This window comes from Bubalus bubalis, chromosome 1 (assembly GCF_019923935.1).
Source record: "Bubalus bubalis isolate 160015118507 breed Murrah chromosome 1, NDDB_SH_1, whole genome shotgun sequence".
NCBI classification, from domain to species: Eukaryota; Metazoa; Chordata; class Mammalia; order Artiodactyla; family Bovidae; genus Bubalus; species Bubalus bubalis.
Window position 1 is genome coordinate 72,206,980 of NC_059157.1, and position 22,328 is coordinate 72,229,307.

The 22,328-nt window shown below is 35.6% G+C and overlaps 1 protein-coding gene, 1 long non-coding RNA gene and 1 other non-coding gene across 5 annotated transcripts in view; 2 read left to right on the top strand and 1 right to left on the bottom strand.

Annotated features, from left to right (window-relative positions):
• Window positions 1-22,328, bottom strand: part of ROBO1 (roundabout guidance receptor 1) — a 1,291,095-nt gene that overhangs the window by 909,295 nt on the left and 359,472 nt on the right. The gene's annotated exons all lie outside the window — the stretch shown is intronic.
• LOC123332872 overlaps window positions 1-22,328 on the top strand; it is a 62,485-nt gene that overhangs the window by 37,267 nt on the left and 2,890 nt on the right. The window contains exon 2 of the long non-coding RNA XR_006550006.2: window positions 20,711-20,935. This is a non-coding gene — a long non-coding RNA (uncharacterized LOC123332872). The remainder of the gene's footprint in view (window positions 1-20,710; window positions 20,936-22,328) is intronic.
• On the top strand, window positions 2,245-2,317 carry TRNAC-ACA. Its single transcript has one exon. It is a non-coding gene; the product is annotated as a tRNA-Cys (tRNA).

Genomic DNA, 22,328 nt, shown 5'->3' on the forward strand with positions numbered 1-22,328 from the left:
CTACTACTACAATGCCATGACCTTGAAAGAATGGATAGGGTGGTGTGTGTGTGTGTGTGAGATAAAATAATTCCTTAATCAATCACAAAATCTCTTGACTCCCTTAGCTTTATGTGGACATCACACTTTCATGTCTAGTTTAAAAGGTTTGATGTTTTATTTATATTTATGCTTTGAACATTGTATATAACATAATATGGATACAGAATTTGATACCACATTGAACCTAATAATTTTTGCATCCTTCAGAGAATAGTATCATCTCACTAAAACCTTTCCTGGTGAGAGGATGCCCTGACTGATGAGTGCTAGATTTTACTCTGAGTGTCTGGTGCAAATATGGTATTTCCCTGTCAGAGCCTGGGAAGCTAGGCTGATTTTTTAAAGGGTAGGGGTTAATAAGTAAGATTACAGGACTTCTACAATAATGTCCTAATTGTCAGGACATTTTTTTCTTATTTTAAAGAAGAAAATTTTATTTCTTTAGCCATTTCTGTGATTTTTCACTCTGAAAATTCCACTGTTGAAATCAAGTTGTGTCCCTCTAAAGTCTCTAAGATTCACAGCTGGTGTAACTTCCTACTATGCAGTATCAGTTATCATGCAATGCCGTTACATGTATTTTCAGTGTTGAATTTTAGAAAAAAGAACATGAAATCAAAAGTTATAGGTATTTAAGGTTAAACTCAGTCATATACTATAGGTGATTACAGTGTGTGATTGTAGACAAGTTATTTTAAATTTTATCCTTTAGTTTCTTTATCTGGAAATTAGGATGATACTAATGATATATATTTATGATAAACCTACACAGCATATTAAAAAGTAGAGATATCACTTTTCTGACAAAGGTCCATATAGTCAAAGCTATCATTATTCCAGTATTCATGTATAGATGTGAGTCATTTCAGTTCAGTTCAGTCGCACAGTTGTGTCTCTTTGAGACCCCGTGGACTGCAGCATGCCATGCTTCCCTGTCCATCATCAACTCCCGGAGTTTACTCAAACTCATGTCCTTCGAGTCAGTGATGCCATCCAACCATCTCATCCTCTATCGTTCTCTTCTCCTCCTGCCCTCAGTCTTTCTCAGGGTCTTTTCCAATGAGTCAGTTCTTCGCATCAGGGTGGCCAATGTATTGGAGTTTCAGCTACAGCATCAGTCCTTCCAATGAATATTCAGGACTGATTTTCTTTAGGATGGACTGGTTGGATCTCCTTGTAGTCCAAGGGACTCTTAAGAGTATTCTCTAACACCACAGTTCAAAATCATCAATTCTTCAGTGCTCAGCTTTCTTTATAGTCCAACTCTCACATCCATACATGGCTACTGGAAAAATCGTAGCTTTGATTAGATGGATCTTTGTTGGCAAAGTAATGTCTCTGCTTTTTAATATGCCATCTAGGTTGGTCATAACTTTTCTTCCAAGGAGCAAGAGTCTTTTAATTTCAGGACTGCAGTCACCACCTGCAGTGATTTTGGAGCTCCCCAAAATAAAGTTTGTTAGAATTGGACATAGATGTAAGAGTTCAACCATAAAGAAGGCTGAACACTGAAGAACTGATTATATAAAAATGTGGTGCTAGAAAAGACTCTTGTGAGCCCCTTGGACAGCAAGGAGATCAAACCAGTAAACCCTAAAGGAAATCAATCATAAATATTCATTGGAAGGACTGATGCTGAAGCTGAAGCTCCAATACTTTGGCCACCTGATGGGAAGAGCTGACTCATTGGAAAAGACCCTGGTGCTGGGAAAGATTGAAGACAGGAGAAGGGGATGACAGAGGATGAGATGGTGGGATGGCATCACTGACTCAATGGACATGAGTTTGAGCAAGCTCTGGGAGGTGGTGAAGCTTAGAGAAGCCTTGCATGCTGCAGTCCATGGGGTCACCAAGAGTGGACACGACTGAGTGATTGAACAACAACAATGACACACAACCACAAATAAACGGTTATATTGACAAATAGAAGACCAATGGGCATAGTCCTTTATAAACTGGAGTACGCAAAGTAAACCCCACTGATGTTCTGAGAAAACAGAGTTATAAAAACATTAACAGTTTGAGAAAAAATATATTTTGAAAAATATTTTAATGTAACCCACAGCTAATGTGACTATATATATCTATTAAATGGAAAATTAATGGGAATCTGGTATTTCTAGATAGCATTCTAGAAAGGGATAGTCAACTCTGCCTATTGCAAGTTTGAATAATTTTAAGCAATTAATAAAGATAAGAGCTTCCCTGATGGCTCAGATGGTAAAGCATCTGCCTACAATGCAGGAGACCCAGGTTCAACTCCTGGGTCAGGAAGATCCCCTGGAGAAGGTAATGGCAACCCACTACAGTATTCTTGCTTAGAGAATTCCATGGACAGAGTAGCCTGGTGGGCTACACTCCTTGAGTTTGAAGAGTCAGACAGGATTAATGCATGCATGCAGGCAATAAAGGTAAACATAAGAGATGTTGGACTTATGTTCATTATACTAACCCACACAGTACCATTCTAAGGCAATGAATTGTTGCATTAACCTTTTACCTAAAGACAGAAATTTCCATTAGAGGTCTTATATGGAATTAGTTGTTCTTATCACAAAAAGTTGCATTTGAATAAACATCATTCAAAATTTATTACAACCCTCAAAAGAACTGAGTCATTCTCATTTTAATAGCTAAAAATCTCTTTAACAGTTCAATGAATTGCTAATGCAGTTTGGAAATTTTAGTTTATGAAAAAGGTCTCAATCAGGATTTCTCAATATTTTACTATATAAAGTCACTCAAAATTTTATAGTAATACTGAAATGTTTTATAAAATGAGCAATAACAGAAGTTATGATTACAAGACCAGTTAAAATTATATCTTATATATCTCTCTCTCTCCCAGTAAAATATCAAATGTAAAAAATATTGTTTTGGGGAATACTATTTACAGTGACTTAAGGAGGCCTAGTGTGCTACAGTCCATGGTGTCTCAAAGAGTTGGACATGACTGGGCAACAGAACAACAGCAACCCCGAGGTTTTCTTGGGGACATGGTGGTCAATGATCAAATCAAAGCACCCAAGAATCATAGAGGATACTTTTATCTGCCTGCCGTGACGGTGGCTCAGCAGTAAAGAATTCGCCTGCCAAGCAGGAGATGCAGGGTCAGCCCTGCGTTGGGAAGATCCCCTCTAGAAGGAAATGGCAACACACTCCAGTATTCTTGCCTGGCGAATCCCACAGATAGAGGAGCCTGTGGGCTACAGTTCATGGGGTTGCAAAAAGTCAGACGTGACTTAGTGACTAAACACCACCAACAAAAAAATGTTGTATAGGATTAGACAACTGGACATGTCAGTGTCAAGAGATGAGAGAAACCAGAAAGGTTGAAGTGTGAACTATTGGAAAACATGAATAATTTATGAAATTTGTTGCTGTATATGATTAGAATGCAATTAACAGAATAAAAAAATATTGTATCTAAGGACCTGTATCCATGACAGGTGGTAGGACAATGCATTCAAGGAAACAAGAACAGAGGGTAGAGAGGGAGGTGAGATGAATTTTTAGATAGGTCAATAGAAAGATATTTTAAAACCCAAAAATCTTACAGAGAAAACAAAGGAGCATTGTCCAAAGTAGAATGCAATGCAAACACTATTTAGTTAGCCTAAAACCACTTGATATGGAAGAGAAATATGGGGAAAATTGGGGAGAAAATTTAAAAATTAGCATGTTTCGTTTCTAAAAAATCCATTATCTTGCCATTAAATAGAGATGAGGAATAGAAAAAGAAACCTGGGACTCTTCAGAAGAGATAAAATACAATCTTGGGAAGGATTGAAACTTCCCATGGAGTAGGTCTTAAACTAAGGACAGTGACTGGCTAAAACTTCCATAAACAAACAGCAGAAACAGAGGAGCAATGATAGGAAGGGAGTGGCGAATATTACAGGGTCATGCTTAAGTGCACTCTTATTATAAAGAGACCATCCTTTTATCAGGCAATCAATGTGTCTAATAATGTTTTTTACATAATTTGCAAGAAAGGGAAGGAAAACACCAAAGTCAGCTTTGAAGGAGTGGATAATTAATTTTAGTTTAGTAGGAAGGTGACTAAAACCTGAACATCTGGATTAAGTAGAAGAACTCTGAAGAAGCTGCCATAGTTATGATAGAAATTTAATTGAATAGGAAAAAAAAAACACCAAAAAACATGTTTGGCATCTTGATCAAGACTGAATGCATCAAGATTTTACAGGGGAAAGAAATAACAGGGTAATGAATAATGACCCTGTGAATTTAGTTGTCTCTTAGTACCATTCCCTGGTGGCTCAGAGGGTAAAGCGTCTGCCTGCAATGTGGAAGACCCAGTTCGATCCCTGGATTGGGAAGATCCGCTGGAGAAGGAAATGGCAACCCACTCCAGTATTCTTGCTTGGAGAATCCCATGGACAGAGCAGTCTAGTAGGCTACAGTCCAGGGGGTTGCAAAGAGCTGTACATGACTGAGCAACTTCATTCACTTCACTAGTACCATGGGAAGAGATTAGATCATTGGGAATACTTGATGAAGCAAGTCCAGAGAACTTAGATGGCAAAAAAGATCTGTTATGGTAGAGGATCTAGAATTTTCTTTTTAATTGGAGATATTTAAAGAGAACTTTCACATAAGGTAAATTTTCAGATTAGAAAAAGAGTGAATAGTTTGTGTGTAAGGGTGAGCTAAAGATGTGTCTATGTCCAATGAACAATCTCTTACTCTTTGATTTTGCTATTCAAATAAATATGCATAATATGAACAAACTTTGACAGGAAGCACAAGTAAACTAAGTAAAATTTAGCAAGCCACCTAAACAGTCTCAATATATGTTCTTGCTATTGCTGCTGCTGCTGCTAAGCTGCTTCAGTCGTGTCCGACTCTGTGCGACCCCATAGACGGCAGCCCACCAGGCTCCCCCATCCCTGGGATTCTCCAGGCAAGAACACTGGAGTGGGTTGCCATTTCCTTCTCCAATGCATGAAAGTGAAAAGTGAAAGGGAAGTCGCTCAGTCGTGTCTGACTTCTAGCGACCCCATGGACTGCAGCCTACCAGGCCCCTCCTTCCATGGGATTTTCCAGGCAAGAGTACTGGAGTGGAGTGCCATTGCCTTCTCTGTCTTGCTATTAGAGGGCTTTTTTAAAGAATTGAATGAATTAAGTCTAATAATGTGAAAGAAATTATTATATATACTTTATATATTATATATACATAATTCTTAAAAATATGAAAAATAACTATAGAATAAAACAAGTAAAGTGTCATGTTTCTATTCATTATTCATTTTTAATAGTATTGATAGGAACACAATTTAGTAACCTAAATATCACTCATTCTTAGTAGAAAAATGGAGTAAATTATTGCTGGACCTCTTATTCCCTATAGAAATAACATCTGTGAACACTAAGACTTTTATCAACTTCAGGATATTTGTGCACGTGTGCTAAGTCGCTTCAGTTGTATCCAACTCTCTGCGACCCTATGGGCCATAGCCCACCAGGCTGCTCTGTCCATAGGATTCTCCAGGCAAGAATACTGGTATGGGTTGCCATGCCCTCCTCCAGGAGATCTTCCCAACCCAGGGATTGAACCTGTGTCTCTATGCCTCCTGCATTGACAGATGCATTCTTGACCACTAGTGCTACTTGGGAAGGCTGGGCATGTGCCAGTGAGTGTTAAAACAAAATAGAATACTTTAAAATTACAGGAATCACAGTCCTGGTCAGTGATCTTTCTGTTGCCTTCTAATTTGTATGTGCTGATAGATAAATTCTATGTTATTAGCACAATGCATATTTTTTGATGACACAAAATGCAGTCTTACCTGTATTAATTATCCCTAGAAGAACTTATGGGATCTGAATCAGTAGAATATCAATTTTATTTTTAATAGTTAAAAAAGTATGAAACAGTAGTATTTCAGTTCCTTGTACTGGATTTTAGAATCTGAACTGTTCGAATTTTGGCATCATAGATCTCCATATTCTTTCCAGAACCTCATAGGATAAAAATTTTCTCATCTTATGAGAGAGCAGATGAAAAGAAATACATATGTAGCAATATCTGAAAAGCATTTAATTTTCTCTTTCAAATAAAACAGTAACTATACTCACTGTATAAAACCTAAAGATATGAAGAAGGAAACATAAAATTCTCAGTTTCAACGGCTGTTAATAACGGTTCAGTTGTTCAGTTGCTAAGTTGTGTTCAACTCTTTGCAACCCATAGATTGCAGCCCTCCAGACTCCTATGTCATCCACTATTGCCATGTCTACATACGGAGCATGTTCAGTTCAGTTCAGTTGCTCGGTCATGTCCGACTCTTTGTGACATCATGAACCACAGCACACCAGTTCTCCCTGTCCATCACCAACTCCCAGAGTTTATCCAGACTCATGTTCATTGAGTCGGTGATGCCATCCAACCATCTCATCCTCTGTCGTTCCCTTCTCCTCCTGCCTTCAATCTTTGCCAACATCAGGGTCTTTTCAAATGAGTCAGCTCTTTGCATCAGGTGGCCAAAATATTGGAGTTTCATGTAGTTGGCCTCAACTGTGCCCAGCTCTTTGCTACTCCATGGAGCCTGGTGGGCTCCTCTGTCCATGGAATTTTCCAGGCAAGAATATTGAAGGGGGTCATATCTAAATATACTCCTTTCTTATCTCCATATCTCCATATAGTTCATTCCTATCTCCACATCTATATATATATATATCCCCTTCCAATATTTGCATCTTATGTGTATGTAACTTACTACTATGCGTAGGCATGTATTTCTACATTTATATAGTGGAGATTACACTGAATACAAATCTTTACTTCCTACATCTTTGGATAGCATCATAACATGAGATATTCTGACATTATTTTAAAAAAGAGGCCCTTCATAAGTGTTTCTATATTTGCTATAGAATTCTATTAGGGGATTATGTCCTAATTTATTTAACTAAACCTCTGCCATTGGGCCTAAGTCCATATATCATTCATGAAAAATATTTTCTGATTACAAAAAATAAAAAAAAAAACTCTGAGAAAAGTAGACTAAAAGTCTAATTAAATAGTAAATTATTCAAATTTATTGTGTAGAATGATTTCTAGTTTATAAAATTTTAAGAGCATTTTGAAGCCTCTCTCTCTTTTTCTTTCTCTGGGCTCCCCTGGTAGCTCAGATGGTAGAGAATGCAATGCAGGATATGTAAGAGATGCAGGTTCAATCCCTGGGGAAGATCCTCTGAGAAGGGAATGGCTACCAACTCCAGTATTCTTGCCTGGAGAATTCTATGGAGCCTGACAGGCGACATTCCACAGAGTTGCAAAGAATTGGACATGACTGAGCAACACACACACACACGTGTGTGTCTGTTCATATATATATATATATGTGTGTGTGTGTGTGTGTGTGTGTGTGTACTATAATTACTAGTCAATAAACACCAAAGACTACAGCTAAATTTGTAGTTCAGAAACTCAACACACTGATTAGCCATTTTGCCTCAGTAAACAATACTGAAATGTTTTTAGTCAGTAAACATTTCACTACCTGGGATACTGGACAGACCTTTTCCAGGATTTTCTAGTTCTGGAGAAATATTTGAAAAGGCTCAGCACTTTGAACAGGCAAGATTCACTAAGTAAACTTTAATAAGTGATCAGATCCATCCCATTAGATAAGATCTTTACTTATTCAAGAAACAAAACTTAGCAACTTCACCTCATACTCAAAACAAGCAGTCAAACAAAAAGTCAATCAGAGAGGCAGACAATTAATCATGACTTATGTAACTGGTAAGTCTGAAAAATTGTGCTCCTGAATATTTAATGAAAAAATAACAACCATTCAGAGACTATGGAAGCCTAATACCAGCCACATGATGACGATTAAACTTTAACAAGGGTTCTCTTTTTACATCCCACCTCTACCACTTTAAGCAATGTGTCTTTAGATTATGTACCCTAACCTCTTTATTGTTCATCTTTAAAATGGAAAAATCCTCCTGGGTTGACTGAAAATTTGAAATGAATGAAATAAAGTATTTACAACAGGGCCTGGTCCAGAATGAGCATTTACAGAGTAAAATGTGTGTGTCTATATATATATATATATATATAGACACACACAGACACACAAAACTGGAAAACTGAAAGCAAAATGAATTATACTAAAATTATTCATATTTCAATGTATAATGCTTGGGCATATATTGGTATAAAGAAGTAGTCAGATGTTTGCATCTATATGTAGAAGCACTGCGAACACGACAGCCTTAGGATGTAGACTGATGCAGGTATCATTGATTCCAATACAAAAAGTGATACCTTGGTCTGTGATGTGATCTGAGTAAAATGAAGTACAATTCTACCTTCTTTTACAATGTACTTGCATAGTAAGAATTACTCTGGAAAACAGAACTAGCTTCTAAGCTCAAATAGTTAGACAGATTTTTGTTTTTTCACATGAGTTCTCAATGGGATATTTGAAAGGACTACAAGACATGCAGCATTTCAGGTTTCTATCCAGTAAATGCTAGTGGCAGTGCTGCTTCAATAATTACAACAACCAAAATCCTTCTACAGAATTCTGAAGTCTGCTGAAGAGCAGTGATTCTCATTTTTCACTTGTTACTGACAGCCCTATTTTTATTCCAACAGTATCCTCAATGAAAGTATGATAGCACAGATACACAGATGTAATAGCTTTGCACATATAGAAGTACATTTTCCACCCCTTACCCCCATGATCAAACTTTCTCCCATTTGGGGGTGAAACATTCTCCATAGAGAATGCCTGTCTTAGGAGGACTAGACCACCCTCATTGAGAATCACAGAGAAAGAACAGTTCCTGGTGCCAGAACTGTGTCAGGCCTGCCCTCTGGTGTCCTCTGATCAGTAACTTATCCCCATGTCTGTGGCTGTGAGCATCAGAAAGTTCTCTAAAACAGAAGTCGATAGGGAAATATGAGATGCTGTCCGTTTGAATATGTATATAACCAGAGAGGTACTATAAAGGTGTTAGATCATTTTCACTCTTGAGCTCAAACTCCTCCCGTGACTTCCCATTCCATTTAGATTAACATCTCGAACCCTTACACTGGTTTATAATGATCCACATGATCTGTTCCCACTTCAACCTCCTTCTGACTTCTGGGCACACTGACTTCTAGGTCTGCTCCTATGAATAAGCCAAGCATACTCTTCATAACCAAAGCTTTGCATTTACTCTTCCTTCTTTTTGGAACACTTTACCTTTGGATAGGAGCATAGCTCACTCACTTCTTTCAGGTCTGTTAATTTGCTCAGTGAGTGACTATGTACTGATTAAATATATATTTTGAAATCACAGGTGATTAGGTGCATTCTGGCATGTACATGTTGACTTATGAGGACTGCCAGAATACTTCAAATTACTTATAAACTGAAAATGACCACATATCTAGCACTCTATAAAACTTGCCTTAAAAAACATCAAGATTGTTTTTAATAGGAGAAAAATCTGATGCTTTCAGGTTGCCAGGAGAGCCTGGCTCCTTGCATTGAGCATAAATTAAAGGTGTTTCATATTTTTCCACCTGTAGTCATTTTCATTTTCTCTTTACATAACACTACACGAACATGACTATGAAACACACTGACATTGTCTTTTGTTCTGCAAATTGTAACAGATTTTTACAGATGTTTTCCAAACGTAATCCCAACAGGACATTAAAGACCTGAGTTGCTGATTCCATCACACAAGATTCTTGTGTACTCAAGCAGAACTCATAATCCTTAGGTTTATTGGGTGCACATTTGCCCCTGGTTTTATACTTAATTACTTATTCAGAAAAGCTTGCTGTGTGTGGATCAGTTCTCCAGATTATGTCACTAAGTGTAAATTTATCTCAGAATGCGGTAAATGTGAGTTCTCAGCCAATCTTTTAAATTAGAAAAATATTGCCATCAGTTATAGTAAATTCAACATTTTGCATTATTTCCTGGACATAAAAGCCAAAATCTTAAAATATTTTTCCAGGTTTTTCTATCAGTTTCCTGGGTCACTCTATAAGAAATGTACCCCTAACAGCCCCACAACACACACACACATATACACACACAGACAACAACTGCGTACTTAGCAAATGATGATACCAGGGGAATATATGTTCTAATTGTATTATTTTTGGTAGAAATCTGGCAAAATGTTGTATATGAATCCCTAAAACTAGGGACCCACCACATTTCAGATCTTTTCTATATGAGAAGATTTTTTTACTTCCTTTCCCCTCAACATATTCAAAATTTGTACTTCTACTTTGAACGCTTCGAGTTATAACTCTTAAGACAACCTTTCATAATAATAAAATTCAGTTGTTTTCTCCATCTAAGTATTAATAATGTAAGTTTTAAAGATGAGAACTTGATTTTATAGCATTTATAATTGAATATCATTATGTCATTTTATGGGGCTTCCCTGGTGGCTTAGTGGTAAAGAATCCTCCTGCCAATGCAGGATACATGGGTTCAGTCCCTGATTTGGTAAGATCCCACCTGCCATGGAGCAACTGAGCCTGTGCTCTAGAGCCCATGAACTGTAACTATGGAGTCCACGTGTCACAGCTACTAAGCCCATCACTCTAGAGCCCATGCTCTGCAACAGAAGCCACTGCAATGAGAAGCTTGAGCACAGCACCTTGAGAGCAGCCTCCATTTGCTGCAACTACAGAAAAGCCTGTGCAGCAATGAAGGCCCAGCATGGCCAAAAATAAATAAATAAAATTATTTAAAAAATGTGAATTCGATCTGCTTTCTTCATCATCAGAAGTGTTTAATAATAGAGGAGGAAAAACTAAGTCCTTTGGACAATGGCTAATAGTGCATACACATTAGCACACACATTTTAGACAATGAAGAGAAATGGCAACCCACTTCAGTATTGCCTGGAAAACCCCTGGACAGAGAAGCCTGGCAGGTTTCAGTCCATGGGGTTGCCAAGAGTCGGAGATGACTTAGCAACTAAAGCACTAAAATTTGCAGCATAGTATTAAGTGCCTGAAAGAATTTAAATTATGTTAAATACTCATACACATCCAATGTATGCTTGCAAAGTGTAGCCCTGTCATGAATGAATGATCAGTGAAGTCAATATATTTTAACAATGTCAGAAAAAGGAGAAGGGTAAGAACTATGACACTTTGCAAATAAAACCAAGTGATCTTCAATCGTTTCTAGCCCAGAAGATGAAAATATATTATATGTCAATAAAAATAAAGTGAATTCTTGGCAAAAGACAGAGTATTCCGATTTCTCTCATTTCCTTTAAGAGGCAATCCTGGCATCATTTATGGGTACCCTAAGTGCTCTTTCAAATAAGTTTTCTGAAAGAAATAATCATAGTTATCTGAATGTTTTATATGCATATTATATCATATGGATATATATGTATTATATATACATATGTGTGTGTGTGTGTGTGCACGAATGTGCATACATGTAGAGGGCACATTTGTTTGATTTCTAATTCATATTTGTTAAACACTTTTTACTCTCTTTTTCATTTTATAATTATTTGTATATGATCTATTATTTATTGTGTCTTTAGTTTTTGAGGGTATAAATCTCAAAATACAAGATAATTTTCTTTCTCAGCACTTATAAATGTACAATAGATTCAGAAAAAGTATGCACAAGTAAGATTAAATTTGCATCCCAATTTTTTCAGTCTGGAGAGAAATTTTAATTCCATTAGAAATACATTCTCCAGTTTTTTGTTTTAAAAAATTGCTTACATATCTCTTTATACTGCAGACCATAATAGACATATATCAGCATTCCTTCACTGTCATTGTTACATTTTGTTACTGCATATGGTGATCTGGGCTCTATACCAAGCAAGTAATGTGCTCTCGGGAAAGAGCTTTCCTCCTTTTGGTGAGATTCCAGAGAAGTATGTGCAGTAAACAGTAAAAAAGGAATTTTCAGGGGAAGAAAAATTTAATAATCCCAACTGTTGTTGTTTTTAGTCACTACGCTGTGTCTGACTCTTTTGCGACCCCATGGACTATAGCCTGCCAGGCTTCTCTGTTCATGGGATTTCCCAGAATCCTGGAGTGGGTTGCCAATTTCCTTCTCCAAGGGGATCTTCACGAACCAGGGATCAAAACTGTGTCTCCTGCTTTGGCAGGCAGATTCTTTACCAGTGAGCCATCAGGAAAGCCCAATAATCACAATACCAACTTTAATAATCATTACAACACTGTAATAGGAATCAGTATTTGAACATCTGTGTACCCAAACTTTATGATCAGTGTGGTAAATCTTCACAATTTTTTGGGGGGGAAATGTTATCCACACTTAACAAATAAAAACAGAGATCTAGAGAGATTATGTCAGTTCTCACAACATACATGTAGGTTGAAAGACTGGATTAGGATCTTGGTATGTCTGTTTCTGGGAGAAGGCAATGGCACCTCACTCCAGTACTCTTGCCTGGAAAATCCCATGGACAGAGGAGCCTGGTAAACTGCAGTCCATGGGGATGCTAATAGTCAGACACGACTGAGCAATTTCACTTTCACTTTCACTTTCATGCATTGGAGAAGGAAATGGCAACCCACTTCAGTGTTCTTGCCTGGAGAATCCCAGGGACAGGGAGCCTGCTGGGCTGCCGTCTATGGGGTTGCACAGAGTCGGACACGACTGAAGCTACTTAGCAGCAGCAGCAGCATGTCTGTTTCTAGGCATATCTATCTACTCTGACTCTGCATATAATGATTTTGAAACATATTGGGGACTTCTTAACTGTTCTCCCTAAAATTAAATTTGGGGTTGGACAGACCATCATTTACTCTAAATTTGCATTACATTTCATGAGAAAATTATTTTGATGATTATTTTCATGATGGCTTCATTTATTAAGAAAGAAATTTCCTTGGCAGTGACTGATGAAATTTCTGGCAGAACTCATGACCTTCTTGCCCATAAGTTTTGTTCAGGTTACAGTGCTACTCTATGATATTTAGCCATTAAATGCTTCAGATTAATGTCTTCAAAATGTCTTCAAATTATCACTCATTCTCCCTGAATCCACTTCTCAACTGTACAGTCCTGCATCACAAAAAAACCCTATTTCTGCCCTCTGTTTCTATTTCACTGTGATTAGTAAATGTAACAAAGCTAGAAATTTTAATGCTAGCAATTTTGTGGATTTCTCTCTTCATGGTGAAAATGAGAGATGAATCAAGACTGTACTACTTTTGAGTCTGCTCAGCATTTTATTACATTATTTAAACATATCAAACTGACATATAGTGTGAGAATCTTAGTGGTAAGAGTGTTAAACAGATTCATAGAAGAGAATGTGGCTACTTTGGCAGGGATTTTGAACCAGTTAGAGCAGTAATATATTCATTACCACATTTCCTTGGGCACGCTGTTCTACTTTATCACACTGTCCAAAACTAACTGAGCTCTAGCACACACACAAAATTTAACACTTCTGTAACCTAAGAACAATTTCAAATGACAAATAATAGGTCATTTCTAAGGAGGATTAGTGAACAGTAAAGTCTTGAACTTGTCTCTTTTCAAAATAGCAAGCTTACAAAGACATTATATTCTTAGGTGTGTTTTTACTATACCCTTGGGCTAAATTTTTATGAGTTTAAATATCTAATTTAAAATCAAAGTCAATCGGAAAATAGTAGTCAACTGAAAGAAATAAGCTACATGGCCAAATTTGTTGGCTCACATCTGCACCATAAAATGAGAAAAATAAAATTTTATAGACTCCCTATTTCTCAGTATCCTTCAAATTTATAAATAGATTTATTAGAACCAAAATATTATATTGGAAATTGTTACCGATGAGATAGTTAAAATCATTGTGCTGGAATAATTTAGAGTCATTTCTCTGTGGCAAAAGCCAGGATGAATGTTGGATTTACCAAACCTAAGGTTATAGACATTGATCTTGTGCATCCTCTCAGATTACACACTGTTTTATAATACCGTTCACATTTAATTTTTATCATCTTTATCAAAATGGAATCAAGGTTGTCATTTCTTTAATTATTTTCAAATTCTGCTACCATAGAATTTTAACCTTTCAATATGGAATGATTTGAGAAAGGATTACCTGGGAAATTGCTTTTCTATTCATGTGTGTGTGACAGCTGAGTTCAGCTGTTTCCTTAAGCATCCATGGAACAGCTGAGTGCTTTCTCCTGGTCCCCAGATTTGAGACTAAGGGAACTTGAGGCAACAAAGTTACACTGGAATGTATATGATCAAGGAATTTACTTTCTCTTCATTTGCTACAGCTTCAAGTTATTGACCTTTGTGACACACATATAAGCAAAGTCATCTTCTATAACTCCTATCCTCCCTACCTATGGCTGTATATATTGGCATAATTACCATAATTGTGTGTTACAGGCTCAGTGCAATATAAAACACAAAATGGGCAGTCTCCAAAGTGACATTTCAATCTTTCAAACTTAACTAATTGTAAAGTTCTTATCTGTTCCATGATGTTTACATTTAATCTCAGACAACAGACCTAGAGATCTGGACATACAGAAAGGAAACAAAGTTAATTTTATGTCTTTGCTCTAGAGTTCCTTAGGAGTAGACAAAATGATTTGGTGTCAGCAAATAAAAACAGCTCATATTCTGCCATCAGTTGAACATGGTTTTCTGAACACTCAAATATTGATTGAATAGGAAGGGGCCAGGAAGAACAGGCCTGTGTTGTTGAATAATTATTTAATTATCTGCTAAGCATACCTTTACCATAACCATTTAATAAAACTAAAATACAAAAAAAATTGGCCTTTTAAATATATTATTTTAATAAATGTTAAATGGCTTTAACTTAAGTATATATTGCAGAAACAAGGTAACAAAATAAATGTGAAAGTGTTAGTCACTCAGTCATGTCCAACCCTTTATGACCCCATGGACTAAAGCCCCACAGCGCCTCTGTCCATCGAATTCTCCAGGCAAGAATACTGAAGTGGGTAGCCATTCTCTTCTCCAGGGTATCTGCCCAAATCAGGGATTAAACCTGGGTTTTCTGCACTGCAGGCAGATTATTTACCATCTGAGCCACCAGGGAAACCTCAACAAAATAAATGTGTATGGGTGCTCAAATTCATTTTTTTTTCAGTTTTTTTCTTGCTGAACTATTAAAAAGTCTCTCTGTGCCTTTCTTGTGTTAAGAAGTAATAGTTTAAATATTATAATTATTCTTCATCACTGAGTTGAATAAAAAGTCCCTAAATTTTCCCACTAAAATTAGGGTCATTTATTTCAGCTATAATTTACAAAGAATTAGTGAAAGGGAACACATTAGTTCTTCCAAAAATATCACACTACAAATGATTGTAGACATGCAACACTATATTTTTCTCCCTAAAATGAAATGTGGTACACTTCCCAGAGTTCCATTATGACATACTATGTATCTTTAAAGTATCATGATATAAAGATAATCCTCTTGGGTTCCATGAACTTTACTAATGTAATGCATGAAATCTCCACCCTCTGACTGTATATGATAACTCAGATGGTGGCAGAAAGGACAACTTCCTCTACAAGGGAATACTGTCAATTATATGTTATGACATCTGGTTCTATGCTTTTATCATCAAGGAAGCACATTATGCTCTTTCTCTGATAGAGCCCAATCATCCTTGGGCTGCTCACGGGCAAATACTATCAGTTACTCATGTTTCCAAATGTCTATCTTATACTGTCAGCTTCATGCTGTGTTTTAGTGAATCTTTAATATTAATCATTCCCTAGGGGTAACTCACTACCTTTACTTTAGCTCAACATAAATCTATTGATTTTTGGTACCAAACGTATCCTCTAATCAATATTGCAAGAATATGTTCCAATTGCCTACAAAAAAAGGAACAAGAAATACTAAAATCTCTTTCCTCAGTAATTTTATATTGTGGATTTCTTCAGTAAATTTATATTATGGATTAAAGTTGTATACTGCTTTAACTGAATGAACATGCTTAGTCCTTTTTCAAGAAGTATTTCTCAAAAATTTATAAATAAATAATTGAGAAAGAGAAGAGATACAAAATACACATTGTTAAACATTGTTTTTCAAAAAAACTTGTAAGCCTATTTAAATGTCTTATAGTTTTACAAAACTAGTTGTTTGAAAGAAGAGTTAAAAATTCTGTCACAGTATTAAGCTCGTGGGGAATTGTGTAGCATAAACTGTCAATAAAGTGGTGAAGATAAAACATAAAATTGGAGAAAGAGCAATAGCAGCTAAGTTACTTTTAAAGCTTTTAAAAATTTAATTTAATTGACTTCAGGGTATCTCTGAAGAACTCTGCCCTCAATAATTCTAATAGTACAACATTTTCTACAAGAAACAGTTGTCCTGGGGCCAGTGACCAAAGTAAAGAAGCAAATGTTTAAAAATAACTGTAGAGAGTTCATTTTAAAATGTGATGGGAAGTTAAAAATAACATATCAAGATAAGAAATAAACCATGGTATACTTATGGACAGATTTTTTTTCTTTCCAGAGGATAGAAGCTTTGACAATCTTAAAGTGACTCTACAAACTAGAGACTAATTTTTTTCTTCTTTTCTTTATAAAAAAATCTTTTAAATTAATGCAAAGCATCGGATTTATATTATGCTATGTCTATGATGCACTCTTTTCCTTGGATGATATGGCTGGCTTAAAAAAAAATAATAGTTTTTTAATTTAAAAATAAACATTAAGTCTGAAAAGTATTTTTTTAAAGTAGAGGTTAAATATAATCACAATATCTAATGGAAATTTCTAATTTGGAGCATTTCCTTTTAATTTAATTTATCTTCATACATTATGCAGTCAATATATATTCATTGGATAAATATATTTCCTTGATTCTTTACTAAAGCAAGGGAAATAAACAATAACAAGATAGACTGAATTCTTGCCTTCTTGGAGTTTATATTCTATTGGTGGAGAAATTAATATATAAAAAAATTTATATGAGATAAAGTTAGATAAAGGTAAGTGCTGTTAAAAAAACATAGATGATTGAGAGCTACATGGCATTCAGTTCTTCTTTATCTAGGAATTTTTTGGTGAGTTCTTTTTTTTGAGTCATAATGTATATAAATCTATTTTTTGTACAGCCTTTTCACCAAATGTTTCATTTTAAGCATTTTCTTAGTTGCTATTTTTCAAAACTTACTTTTAATGTTTGAGAATGATTAAATTTCCCAGCATCTACTCTACTTACCTTTCCATATTTTACATTTATATATATTTTTGTAATATCTAATATTTTGAAAGATTTCTTTGTACATAAATACTTTTGTCAAAGAGTAAGGTCAAATTCAGTAATTTTAAATATTCCAAAGAACTTACATAAATGATATATTAATTTACTCTCAAATGTTTGAAGAATCCATTTATTTAAGTGAATAATTACTGAGTCTTTACATTGTGTCAGGAACTCTACTAAAAGCTGAAAATGATACAAAGAGCTTCTTCCTTGAGTTCACAATTTCAAGAAATAGACAAATTTATAAACAGATTTAAAAACTAAATAATTACTAAAATTATCAAATTCTAGTTACTTTAAAAAATGTAAAGTGAAAGTGAAAGTTACTCAGTCCTGTCGGACTCTTTGAGACTCTATAGACTATACAGTCCATGGGATTCTCCAGGCCAGAATACTGGAGTGGGTAGCCTTTCCCTTCTCCAGGGGATCTTCCCAACCCAGGGATTGAACCCAGGTCTCCATCATTGCAGGCAGATTCTTTACCAGCTGAGCCACAGAGAACCACCCCCCCAACCCCAAAACAATAACAACAAAATTGTAAGCAATGGGAAAAAATTGAAAGCAACAGAAACACTTAAGTACATTTTAAGTCTCTCAAAAAACATATGCATTCTATTATGAAGTAGAAGATAGTCTTTAACAATCTCTAAAATCTTTTTAGCTTTTAGAAGTCTATGAATAGAAAGTGACCAAAAAATAAAAAGATGAGTCAACGTCTGTTATATGCAACACAAAATATAAATTTCCTTAGACTTGAAGATCCATGCCCAAATCTGTGACTTGACATTCTTTGAAAATTAGAAACTCTGAGATTTCTTACTTTGACTTTTATCACTGCCATTCTAAATTTATTATATAACTCTCACCAAATTAGGAAGTTGAGTATCCCTCTAAATATATTCACAGATTCTCCCAATGGATGAATATTAAGTTGATTATGAGCTTTCTGTCACAATTTAGTCATTGTTGGGAGTCAATTGATCTGTAAATCAACAGGAATTGTCTTTGTTGAGAAGTTCTCAGTAGATTGCCTCTGCTCTTCTCACCCAAACTCTTCAACACAAGGGTATGCTTGGTTCACTCATTTTTGTATTTCTTGAGGGCTTATTTGAAAAGAAAAGGTTAAAGCATGAGTTTAAGATGTTGAATTGCCCTCTGCCTCTTCCGTGTTCTTTTGGGCATTGAAGATCACCATGGTCATCATAATACAGGGAATCACAGTTCCATCACCTCTTGAGAAGTCAAATAATTTTAAAACAGAAAACTGGGCCTCTACATTAGGACAATTGGTTTGTCAAATTCCACCCATTTTCTCCAACCCATCTCCATCCCCCAATTTTTCTAAGCATTATTTTCTTAAAAATATATTTTTTTCAAAATTTTGAACCATACTGTGCTAATGTTATTCTAAAGATATTTATTTGCATCCATATAGAACAAAGACTTTGGGAGTGTCTACATGAAGGAAGTAACATTTCGAATATTCTCAAAAGGTTTCATTTTGAGGTTATTGTTTTAAAAATGGACCCAGAGTTGACTCAGCAACTGGGATTTCCCACAGTCAGACTGTATTCTGAGGGAGCTTTGTGCTATGGAAAGAACACTGAATTAGAAGTCTAAACATGGTTTAGAGAGTTGTGTCTATCACTTAACCAAGTGAATATTCTGGAGCAAGTAATTTAACTTTTTGGTATATAGGTTTCTTTTTCTTTAAACAGGAGTAGTCATATCTATCCTAGCTAATGATGAGATTACTGTAGATACATTTTCATATAATGGACATGAAAAGTAAGGCTAGATATAAGGTTATAAAAATTATAACAAATATTGTGAGTTAGACTGATTATATTTAAGCCCAAAGTGTGGAATGAAATTGATGACTCTTGGACTTTGAGGATGAATGAATTCCTCTTCATATTCTCCAATGGGGATGCAAAATTTAGATTTCATGGTGCCACCTTGGAACAGTGAGGGAGAACATCAAGACAGTCTTCAGGTCCAGAAAAGAAATGGTCAATAAAATCAGTCATGTTATTTGTGAAATGTATGTTTATCAGATGTATATGTATGTCATTTTTGAATCATAAGAAGAAAAAAAGATTAAAGGAAAAATAAAGGAGAAAGAGAAAGGAAGATAAAAGGCCAGCAATAATTGATTACTGAGAAATTCAACTGGAGACTGAGCAAATTGAATCTATAACTTTGCCAGCTTACCCGGCTTACAGTCCCCATTGATCTATCCATTAGAGCACTCCGTGTAAGTAAAACAAAACTGTAAATCAGCCAATGGCATGATTAAAGCAAAAGTCATAAGCTTAGCAATTAACTCTACGGTTACTTGAATCTTCTCAATTGTACTTTCAGTAAAATAGGTTCATTGGTACACTTCCTCTGAGCACTCAACGATATTCTGAAAGAAATATTCCCCTTCTCCAAGCAGATTACTTGGTCTTCTATATTCTTTTTTTGAAGAGAGATATAGAGAAGAGGAACACATCTATTTCTATCTTGGAGAAGAGCAATATAGCTACATGTAAGCTTTCTACACACACACACACACACACACACACACACACAACCAGCAGGACATTTCCAACTACAGTGGCCTATTGGAGGGTAAAAGTAGAGAAGACAGTAGCTCAGTTTGGCCAATTAACTCAGAGAGAAACAAATGTCAAATCCATTTCCTTCTCCTGTAATAATACTAGAAATGGATTCAGTTCTAAAACTAAAATAGTAGTTTAAATACTATATGGCTTAAATACATAGACACATTTAGTTAGTGAAATTGGAGGTCTTGTATTTCCATAGAGAGAAAATAAAGACGTTAATGATCCTAAAGAGTAATATATTTATCAACCCACAATTCCCAGTTATAAAGCATAAACTCAAGTCATTCAAATCAAAGCACCTATTAACATTTGCTGTTTCTAAGTTTCCTTTCTTATTACCCTCAGAACAAAATGCTTACATGTAAAAGAGCATATTACATAGCTAGCATTGGAATATCTACAAATGTGAGCAACATGTTTGAACTTTATATAGAAGAGCTAAAGTTAACTTACATATACAGCATTTGGATCTATCTGCTCAAAGTCTCGACAGTCTCAGGAACTGTAAGAGTTAACTAGAAAAGCCAAGCAAAATTCTTGCAATGAAATCCAGAACAATATTGCAGATGTGTGGAGCCTACAGAAGGTGGAGCCCATTTATTCTGCATGCATATTTAATGTGTAAAATTATTTTAAGTCTTAAAACAACCTCTTGGAAATGCTATGAACTGCAAAGCTAGGCGAACCCGATACATTCCTAAATATAAAGAGGAGAGAAAGAAATGCACCAAGAGTAAAAATTCCTGGTTACTCACGATTCTTTTCACCTCTCCACCTTGATCCAGCTTTCATTCTGCCTGAGACACCCACAGGAGAAGTTATTTCTGCCATCAAGAGCAGCAGCAGCAACAGTACAGCCATGCCAGGTAAAAATAACCTCTATGGAGAGTCCTGTCACAGACGAACCTGAAGGCTTTTACTGGGAGTAGAAAACCCTGGAGCCAATCCTGTCATTTTATTCAGCAGAAATGCAAAAAAGGCTGTTTTTCCCATAAATTTTCAAAAAGCAGGTATGTTCTCATCAGGCTTTCCATTTGAATTATTCAGGGAATGTTAAAAAAATTAGAAAGGATGTAAAACCTTTCTCTAGACATAAGCAAAATGTCAGGAGAGATGAGCTGACAATTTTCTCTGGTCTTTTCTGCAGCTATGAATTCCTAACCTACCCCTGCCAACTCTCACTTGTTCCAAATGTTTGTCAACATTTTTCATAACACGATAAAAGGAAAGAGCTGAGATTTCAGCATTTTCCCACCTACCCATTCTGTACCACAGATTATAGTACTTGACAAATCTGAATATTTAATTTTGGCACTGCAAACACACCTCATTTCAAATAGAGGTGGTTGTTAAGGAAAAGAAAAAAAAACTGCTTTTTCTCAAAGCTATATCTAATGTCTTGGAGAAAGGATTAGATATATAAATATCTGCTGCTAAGACATGATAAAAATACTTCTGAAAAGGGGGAGTGATAAACAATTATCTTTCCTACTTAGCTGTACTATATATCCAGTAAATTATATATCCAAGGACTAATGTAAAAAGACAATCTTCAAAAAATACCCCAGACCCATGAAGCAGGCAAATGTAATCTACATTGTACATTCAAAGATTATCTGCATTTCATTGTAAACACTTGTTTGTTTATAAATACATATTGGTATATTCCATCTCTCTTGTTTCCTGCAGAATGATTTTTATCACCTTGTGAGCTAAGCAGATATTTGAGCAAATTAGTCTTCTCTGTTTTACAATTAAGTCTATTTCCCATAGGTAAATTGCAGTATTGTCTATTGTCATGAGTGTTTTGAAACTGTACCAATATGAGAAACTTGTTTTGCTTTGGGAAAAAAAATTATTCTTTAATAATAAAAATAATGTTAGGCTTCTTGGAACATTAGAGAATAATATGCATATGTTTATTTTAACAAGCATATAAATCTATTTTAGGATACCTTTAAACACATAATATTCTACAACCTGACCTAATTCTACAGTTAAACAGTTCACACAGCTGCCAAAACATATTTCTAAAACACGTGCCTGAGAATGTGCATTCACTGTTAGTCGTCTAGACTGCAGCAGAAGAGGGAGAAAGTCTACAGAAGCCAAGCAAGGAACATAAACAGGTGAAACAGGCTGGTGGGAGACAAGAAGGAGAGGTGGGGATTGTGGCTGTGTGCAGAGAAAGCCTTGTGAAAGGTGGCTTCTGTCATTCAAGCCCAGATGAATTTCGCCATGACACATGCAGATTCTGGGTTGCTGGATAGTTGAAGTTTTTAACAGAAGCTAGAAATTCAGATTATTATGAGGAATCTCCTGGTTATTAAAGCAAAAGTGATACAACTCTAAAATTCTTAACTAGTCATATAAAGCAGAACATTCTGAATCTGGTTCTAACTT